At 43.6% G+C, this 10066-nt stretch overlaps 1 pseudogene; it reads left to right on the forward strand.

The window, feature by feature from the left end:
- The first annotated feature begins 5188 nt into the window (after positions 1-5188).
- LOC121804736 lies at positions 5189-7648 on the forward strand (annotated as a pseudogene).
- The last annotated feature ends 2418 nt before the right edge of the window (positions 7649-10066 follow it).

Raw genomic sequence — 10066 nt, forward strand, 5'->3', positions numbered from 1 at the left:
CCTTCAAACTCTTTTGGTCGCTTCGAATAATGAACTCCCTCCCTAGAAGGTATTGACGCCATTTCTGCACTGCCTCTACTACAGCGTACAACTCCTTGTGATATGTAGACGCGACGCGGCGTCGAGGGCCAAGTTTCTTACTGAAAAACGCGATTGGGTGCTCATCTTGTAGCAAAACCGCGCCCACCCCTGTATCCGAGGCGTCCGTCTCTATGCAAAAAGGCTGCTCGAAGTCTGGTAGCCGAAGAACAGGCGCTGTAGTCATGGCGCCTTTCAGATCTAAGAAACTGGAATCTGCTGCCGGGGTCCATGCAAAAGCCTCTTTTTTTAATAACTCCGTCAAAGGTGCCGCAATCTTGGCGTACCCGGCGATGAAACGACGGTAGTACCCGGTGAGGCCCAGAAATCCACGTAGTTGCTTCACATTCTTTGGTTTAGGCCAGGCTGTCATAGCACTAATCTTGTTGGGGTCGGCCTTCAGGGTTCCGTCGCCGATTAAGTGGCCCAAATACTCGACGGAGGGGCTGCAGAAAGAGCATTTGGATAATTTAACGTAGAAGCTGTGCTCCTGTAAAATGTTGAGGACGGCCGACAAGTGATCACCATGAGTCTCCAACGATGGGCTATACACCAAGATGTCGTCAAAAAACACTATTACAAACTTTCGCAACATGGGCTGAAAAATAGAGTTCATTGCTGCTTGAAAGGTGGAAGGTGCGTTTGTTAACCCAAACGACATCACTAGAAATTCGAAGTGACCGTCATGGGTTCGAAAAGCAGTCTTAAAGACGTCCCCATCGTGCATCTTGATCTGGTGATAACCCGAGCGCAAGTCGAGCTTAGTGAACACACGCGCCTTGCCCAATTCATCAAAAAGCTCATCCGCCGTGGGTATAGGGAAATGGTCCGGGACCGTGACGGTATTCAGTGCACGATAGTCTATGCAGAAACGGAAGGTGTCGTCTTTCTTGCGGATAAGGAGCACTGGTGACGAAAACGGGCTGTTGCTTCGCTGAATAATCCCTTGATCAAGCATGTCCTTGACCTGTCGCTCGATCTCATTTTTCTGGAAGTAAGGGTATCTGTACGGACGCACGTTCACCGGTTGGGTCCCCGGCAAAAGGTGCACGCGATGGTCAAAGGGTCGAATCGGCGGCATCCCTACTGGCGTGCCGAAGACCCCTTTGAATTTCTCCAAAACTGCCAAGACAGCCGGCGGCAGGTCCGCGGGGAACTCCTCCTGACGTGCCGGTTCCGTGTCCTCCTCGTCGAGGCGGAGCAACACTACTTCGAATAAGTCCACGTCGTCACCTGAGGACGACAGCATGGATACAAATTGTCGATCGATGAGACGGGGGGGTGTCACGATTCCCTTCAGGACTACCGTCTCGTCCCCCTGTTGGAACTCCAGGGTCTTGCCTGCGAAATCTGCAGCCACCTTTCCTAGGGATTCCAGCCAATCCATTCCGTGAATCACGTCCGCTCCGTGTACAGGCAGAATGTGTAGATCCACCAAAAACGTCGTACCCTGCATTTCCAACTTCGTCTGGCGCGACACATGGGAGCATAAAAGAGCCTCGCCATTCCCCACAATTACCCGAAAAGGTCGAATCGGGGATAGGGGAAGATGCAATGATTTTGCTATCTCGGGGTGTAGGAAGTCTCGATCACTCCCCGTATCGATCAGTACACTCACATCGCGTCCCTGAATCGTTCCCTCGACACGCAACGGCCGAGATCACCGACCTCCATGCAGGGCGTTCACATAAGCGACCTCCTTTGGTTCATAGTCATCCCCAATATCAGTCCCGGGACCACCCTCGTCCCCCACATCGTCCTCGTCCGCATAACATAGGAGACGCTGTTTGCACACGTGCCCTATGACCCATTTGTCGAGGCAATGCCAACACAAGCCCAGGCGGGAGCGCTCCGCTTTTTCCGCCTGAGACACCCGAATCACCCCCGGGCGCTGCTGCTCTGGCGCTCTACCCGAACTCCCTTGCGATGGCCCCGTACCCGTCGCAGCTCGTGGTGGCGGATGGGTACCGGGGAACGCCGGTGCGGTGCGGTTGTCACGGTTTTGCCAAGGCCGACGCGGCGGCCTGTCCGCCTGGGAGTCCGCAAACTCCAACGTGAGGGCCATTGCCGCGGCTAGGGAGGGCGGCCGATGGAGTCTCAGCCGCTCCTGAAATTCCGGCTTAAGACTAGCCACAAATAAGGTAAAGAGGTCCGACTCGGATACTCCCCTAACCCTGTTTAGATACTTCTCGAAGGTGTCATGGTACTCCTCCACCGTACCCGTTTGAGTTAGCTTGGCGATCAGGCCGTAATAATTTTTAAAACTCTGGCTATCAAACCGGTGTCGTACATCCTCCAAAAAATCCTGCCATGTTACGAAGTTGGTATTCGCACAATAATTAAACACCCACTCCGAAGCTGGGGGGTCAAACAACATCACTGCATAATGTAGACGCTGTGCCTCCGGCAACATCAGGTGGTCAAAGTAATAGTGAACCCTGGACACCCAATTCGTTGCATCTGAACCATCGAAACGGGGTGCCTGCATCTTCACACGGTCCGGTTTGTCGAACCCCGTCGTGGCTGATTGGAATCGTTGGGGGGATCCCAACACGAGGTTGGTCTCTCAAATTGTTGGTCCAGCCCGCCTCCCCTGCCACGGTGGTTTAGGCCACCTGGCGGATTCCAGCCCCCCGCGCGCCCTCGGTCATCCCGACGACCATGCTCTACCCATGGGCCCTCACGCGAAAAACGGGTAGGGTTCCGCGGGTGATATTCCCGCTCCCCCGGAGTACGACGGTGAGAACCCTCATCGCCCCAATCATCACCATCGTCGAACCCTAATGGTGGGTCCGGATCGCGGCCGTTCGCAGGATCGTGTTGATCGCGGCGGCGATCGGTCTCGCTTCTACATGCTTCCAAATTATCGATCTTCTCCATCATTCGGTCTAGTTTCTGACCTATCGTATCCTCCGGGCGTGAGTCGTTCCCGAACCGACTCTCGAATTCATTATCTTCAAACTGCGGTCGCGGGTACACGGTGGCGTCGCGACCGGCACCCGGCTGCTGAACGCGTCCACCGAATCTGTTTAGTGGGTAAGATTCCTGACGGCTTGAGCCCCACACGGCCTTGCCGTTATTGTTGTATCGCTTCATGAGTACTGGATGAAAGCACCAGATGATACGACCCTACGTCGTATCCTGTTTCACCGGCGTCCTAACGAAGGATCGGCGGTAGCAAGAACCGGCTGTGCGCGGGAATTCCTCTCCGTCGGGCAGCGCGAGATCTTTAAAAGAGAATTCTCAATACGTTGTTTGGGCAAAAGATTAATATTCTTATTCATAAATCTCACGTATGAACATGGCCCTATTTATAGACTAAGGACCCTAGGGTTGGTTCGACTCCTATCCTAGTTCATCTCGGGAAAGAACCAACAAAGAAAATCCGAAACGGAGCTCATAATTACGCTCGACTCTTTTACGGAAATTAAATAATCAAAAATAGATAATATCCAAAAATAATAAATAAATAACCAAAAATAAAAAGACTATTCCTAACATCATTTGGAGACGTAGTCGCCCAACAAGTCTGGTGGGTGACGGGTTCGCTTTGGCCTTGTCGTCGCGATCGATGGCTGCTTCTCCGCTACCGGGCCCGCCGTCGTCTCTGCCGCCTCCCCTTCCCCACGGCCCAGCTCCTCCGCTGGCTGCGGTGGCGGTTGTTCATGAACGTCCGGTTGCTCCTGAATGGGGTCCGTATCAACTATGAGTTCCACTTATATATATTAGTTTTAAATGAAATGTGAGTAGAATCAGTTAGTGGAATGCGGGACCCTAAAATGGAAAAATAGGACTCCTCTTCGCGGACGGAGGGAGTATTATATTTCAGTTTTACTATTTTTGGTAATTGACTTTACATTCTACTAACTCAATTCCATTCACATTTTATTATAAGATTTACACACCACTAATTTTTTCAACCACTTTCTTTTACATTTCTTAAAGTCCGTACGATCAAAGTGGGATACACATTGGAGGATGAAGGAAGTATTAATTATATGGTGCACAAGTAATTCATTATACAACTAAAAAAAACACGTTTAGAGAAGTACTAGTAGTAATTATTACAATAGATTATTAAATTTTGATTATTTTTGAGTATGTAGTAATACTTTTTTAAGGTATTTGAATTATTTAAATTATGGAATTTTTATAAAATAAGTACTACTCCCTCTGTCCCACTTTAGGAGTCCCGGTCACTTTTGCACACTCATTTTTTAAAACTCATAATAAATAGTTAAAGTGAAGAAATGATAAAGTAAGAGAGAGAATAATGTTGAGCAGACTCTTTATTTTATTAAAATAACTGAAATATTATTTATTGTTTTTTTTTATTTTACGTAAACAAATGAAATTTTAAAATAACGTAAGTTTGGTTAAATAAGTAAAAAATGTTTTTTTAGTAAAAATAATACACCCTGTCAAAGTTGAATTAAATTATCTGTCCTCATCCAAATAATAAAATTAAAAGTAATTCAATTTATATATAATAGAATTTCTAGAAAAAGTAGACATATTTTTTTTTCTAAAGAGTAAGTTAAAAATGAAAAGAGAAACATAATTTTTGATTGAAAAATAAAAAAAAATGAGAAAAATTATTGAATTTTTAAACTAAAAATTATTGTAATTATTTATTGTACTTTCAAGTCTAAATTCCTGAATACTCCAGTCATAAAGAGCTAGAAATTTTAAAATTGTGCAAAAATTTAAATCCCACTTAATTTGCATAGCCCATATTGGGAAGGGACCAGGCCACTACAAGTTAGAATTGCATGGCCCATATAACATAAATAAAAAACAGCTAACTAAATTCATTCATATCCCCTAATACTAGTATATAGAATTGTATTACTATTTCCTCGATCAAAACACTGACAAAAATAAATAATTTTAAATGTAATAATAGTAAATAACATAAGTGAAGCAGCCCTACAGATATTATTGCAAAATGCAAAGACGTGAAATGTGAACCACAAATCCAAATAAATGAGGATATGAGTCAAATTAATATGCAAGATCAATTATTTATATGGATTATGGAGTATATACAAATTTTACTACATTAATACTCATCAGATTTTTTAACTAAAGATCAAACTTCAATTTAGTCATGGATTTTTTAACATCTTCGATCATCCTAGCATCCATTGCATGGATATGCATACTGATTTCCCGGGCCCGAAAATTATCGAAACATCCCCCGGCCCCGTACGGTCTCCCAATCATCGGCAACATCCTCCATCTCGGGGCCACACCCCACCGCTCCCTCGCCAAATTATCCACAAATACGGGCCCGTGATATCGCTAAAGCTAGGCAGCATTACAACCGTAGTAATCTCCTCAGCAGAAACCGCCAAACTCGTGCTTCAAAAACTTGACTCCTCCTTCTCCAACCGAACCATCCCGTTGGCGTCGAAAGCCCTCCACCACGACGAGTTCTCCGTGCCCGTCGGAAACCAGTGGCGGAAGCTGAGGAAGATATGCAGAGAGCAGATGTTTTCGGCTCCACGGCTGGACGCCAGTGAGGGTTTGAGGAGAGAGAAGCTGCGCGATTACGTGGCGGAGCACTGCGATCCCGGCACTGCCGTGGACGTAGGAGATGCCTCTTTCACGACGGCGCTGAATCTGAAGTCGGCGGAGTTCGCGCGGTTCGATTTGGAATCGTCGCAGCAGATGAAGGAGGTTATCTCGAGAGTCGTAAAATCCGTCTCCAGCCCCAATTTAGCCGATTATTTTCCGCAGGGGATTTACAAGGAAACGGAGCTTAATGTTGGAAGGCTGTTTGCCAAATTGGATGAGATAATTGACGAGAAACTGAGATGGAGAGGAGAGAAACCTGATTTGGTGGAAGTGCTTCTTGAGATCAACCAAAGGGATGAAGCTCAACTTACCCGAGACGACATAAGACATCTCCTTCTGGTACGAATATACTATTAAGGTTTCTTCAAATTTTTTGATCCCTTTTGTTTGAGAATAATTTGTTTGGCGTAATCATCTCTAACTATATGGAAGGGGCAATGACGAAACTAATACACAATCCTCAAAAAATGGTCAAGCTCAGGAGCTTCAAGTGGGAAGCATCAAATTGAAGAATCAGACAACACATCGCTGCCATGTCTGCAAGCAGTGGTGAAAGAAAACTTCAGGCTACACCCCGCAGCCCCTTTCCTAGTACCCCACAAAGCCAATTGCGATGTGGAAATTAATCGCTACATCGTACCAAGATTTTCGTCAATGTGTGGGCGAGTCCAAAATCTGGAAGAATCCAGATGAGTTCTTGCCGGAGAGATTCTTGAACGAGAATGACAATGTAGATTTGAAGGGCATAGATTTTGAGCTGATTCCATTTGGCTCAGGAAGAAGAATGTGCCTCGGATTGTCGTTGGCGGATCGGATGGTGCATCAGATGTTGGTAACATTTGTGGGAAATTATGAGTGGAAACTGGTGTTGGTTTCTGGATTACAAGATAGCAAATCCGGGCGTAATACAACCCAAAAGAAGGAATACAGAAGGAAGAACTGAACTGAAATTACAACTTAAAAATGAAGCAACTAAACCAGTATGGTATGATAGCCGAGTCGAGGAGGCCTCTTCCCGCAAGACGAAATACGCCCCGGTAGTGCTCTCGGTTTGGCGTGTCGTCCCCAAAGGTAAAACGGCTACGTCTCTTTTGATGCAGCACCGCAATCAGCAGAGCTCCGGCGAACGAGATGGAGGAGAGGGCAGAGCTTTCGACAGAAAAACAATGCAGAGAGGGAGAGAGCTTATGATGCTGAGAATGCTTGTGAATAATGTTATATTAATGCAGTGGAATGGCTAGCCTTTTTATAGGCCAAGCCACCATGCAGGGTCAACCAAGCCATGAAGGCTCATCATGTCAGATTCGTAACCGCCGGCGGTTACGAGCGTGTGGCAGGAGTGTGCCTTTCGCATGTGGATTTCTTATGTGGCAGTCGTGACTGTGCCTCGCTTGACGACGTGTCAAGCCACTTGGACTGCTGACTCGGCGATGGTCTAAAAAGATTAGTTTGGGTAATTGCCAAGATCCAAGTCCGAGATCGGGCCCGCGGCCCGCGAGCGCGGGCACGGGCTCGGGCGGGCGGGCGGCGGCGCGCGCGTGTGGGCTCTTTCACCCATCTTGGTCCACTATAATTATTAAGTAACATAAAGGCACTTAATTTAAGCACATTAAAAGATGTGTTAATCCTCCAATGTGGGATAATTAACACTAGTTAATTATTCCCTAAGCTCCAACTCCAAGCTTTAATTAAAAGCTAATTATGCCCAACTTTAATCCACTATTTCTCACTCACCAGAAATCGGATTTGAGAAAGTGAATATACTACATTTATCTACGTAAAATGTAGATCGACGCTATGTCATTTAATTTCACAAAATTAAATGTTTCGTCACATTTATTATTTGGTCAAAATCCATTGACCGGACATATTTAATCCATGATTTTTACAACTGGAAAATCTTAAGCCCGAAGAAATGGACATGAATGAGAATTTCGGAATTACTCTTGAAAAAGCAATACCTCTCAAAGCAATTCCCACCAAACTGTGAGTCGACAAATATAGAATATAAACGTATAGTATAATAAGTGCATATGTTATAATGTTTTCATTATATGATCTAGAAAACTCTATCTATATTACTTTTGGTCATTGTTTATTGTTTTTGTTATTTTTGTTTTATAGTAATAAATAAGTATGTTAAAATAATTTATTTTTTAATCTAGAATAATTATCGAGCCTTGATCACACAACTTTAGCATATCATTTTTTTTATTTCCCAGAAATTTGTTTGGAGAAAAATGCTATAATTATCTACGTTTCAGGTTCATAAATTTATGAAAATAAATATATAACCACCAAATTAGCTGCTATTTAATCAATCTCAAAACAAGTACCCCTCCGCCCCCAATAATTAGTCACCATTTGACCTGACACGGATTTTAAGAGATGTAATAGAAAGTGGATTGAAAAAGTTAGTGGAATGTGGATCCTACTTTTATATATTAATTTTATAATAAAACGTGAGTAGGAATAAGTTAGTGGAATGTAAGGTCCAGTACCAAAAATAGTAAAAGTGAAAGGTGACAAACTTTTGGGGACTAGCAAAAATAGAAATAAGTGACAAATTTATCAATGACGGAGGGATTACTACTCCGTGAAAAATTATTTTATTTTACCATTTGGAATTTTCGCGATTTAAAGTCCAATTTAATTTTTTCCATCTTAGGTAAGTAAACCCACCATTAACCTAAATCATTGCACTCACGTTATATTAAAATATCAATACTATATCGAAGTGATCTCTAAATTCCACTAACTCATTTTTCCACTTTTCTTCATAAAGTTAAACAATTTATTAAAACTAGTGCCGACTCAAAATATGACTATAATTGGCGGACGGAAGAGAGCACTAAATTGATTAAATTTTTTAAAAATCTCTAAACCAATTTTACCAACAATGTCTACGGGATTGAAAATGTTCATGCATGCATACACTTAATCCAAAAAAAAAACAATACTATTAGATTTGGGCCTCAATATCATGACCGGAAAGGGCCAAACTAATGTTTTTCCCAAAAAATAAATGAGATTTCTACTATTAGATTTGGAACGCAATATCATGACCGGAAAGGGCCCCATTAATGTTTTTCCAAAATAAATGTGATTTTTTAATGTCAGAAGGCACTAATATGAACTCCGTGCTATGCATGTCCTTATCTTTAGACTAAGTTAAGATGTGAATTAATTAATTGAATTGAAAGAATCACAAATTATACTATAATAGCATCATAATGAAAAACAATATTATCATACAAAGTGATAGTAGATACACTAAGATCATCTCCAATGGTATTGCAAAACTCATAACATTATCTGAAAATAAAAAAATTGTTGTAATTATTTATCTCACTCCAAGTAGAAATTCATGAATATGCCACTATTATCAACGGAGGTAGAAAGCCTATAATTGTGCAAATGTAAAAATCATGGATTAAATATGCCCGGTCAATGGATTTTGACCAAATAATAAATGTGACGAGACATTTAATTTTGTGAAATTAAATGACATAGCGTCGATCTACATTTTACGTAGATAAATGTAGTATATTCACTTTCTCAAATCCGATTTCCGGTGAGTGAGAAATAGTGGATTAAAGTTGGGCATAATTAGCTTTTAATTAAAGCTTGGAGTTGGAGCTTAGGGAATAATTAACTAGTATTAATTATCCCACATTGGAGGATTAACACATCTTTTAATGTGTATAAATTAAGTGACTTTATGTTACTTAATAATTATAGTGGACCAAGATGGGTGAAAGAGCCCACACGCGCGCCGCCGCCGCCGCCTGCCCGCCCGAGCCCGAGCCCGTGCTCGAGCTCGCGGGCGGCGGGCCCGATCCCGATCCCGATCCCGATCTTGGACTTGGACTTGGACTTGGACTTGGACTTGGACTTGGACTTGGTCTTTGGGTGGTCTTTGGGCTTGGGGCTTGGCCCAAACTATTCTTTTTGGACCACCGCCGAGTCAGCAATCCAAGTGGCTTGACACGTCGTCAAGCGAGGCTTGACACGTCGAAGCTCTGCTCTCTCTCTCTGCATTGTTTTCTGTCGAAGCTCTGCTCTCTCCTCCATCCCGTTCGCCGGAGCTCTACTAATTGCGGTGCTGCATCAATAGAGACGTAGCCTTTTTACCTTTGGGGACGACACGCCAAACCGAAGAGCACTACCGGGGCGTATCTCGTCTTGCGGGAAGAGGCCTCCTCGACTCGGCTAATCATACTGGTTTAGTAGTTTCGATTCTACGTTGTAATTTTTAAGTTCAGTTCCTCATTTTCCTTTCTTTTGGGTTGTATTACGCCCGGTTCTGTTATCTCTTGTAATCCAGAAACCAACAATCGCAAGACGAGATAACTTGCCTTTGAAGGGATTTGGACCTCCTAAACTGAACTAAAACTTTCAAAACAAT

The sequence above is a fragment of the Salvia splendens genome, chromosome 1 (genome assembly GCF_004379255.2).
Source record: "Salvia splendens isolate huo1 chromosome 1, SspV2, whole genome shotgun sequence".
Classification (NCBI taxonomy): domain Eukaryota; kingdom Viridiplantae; phylum Streptophyta; class Magnoliopsida; order Lamiales; family Lamiaceae; genus Salvia; species Salvia splendens.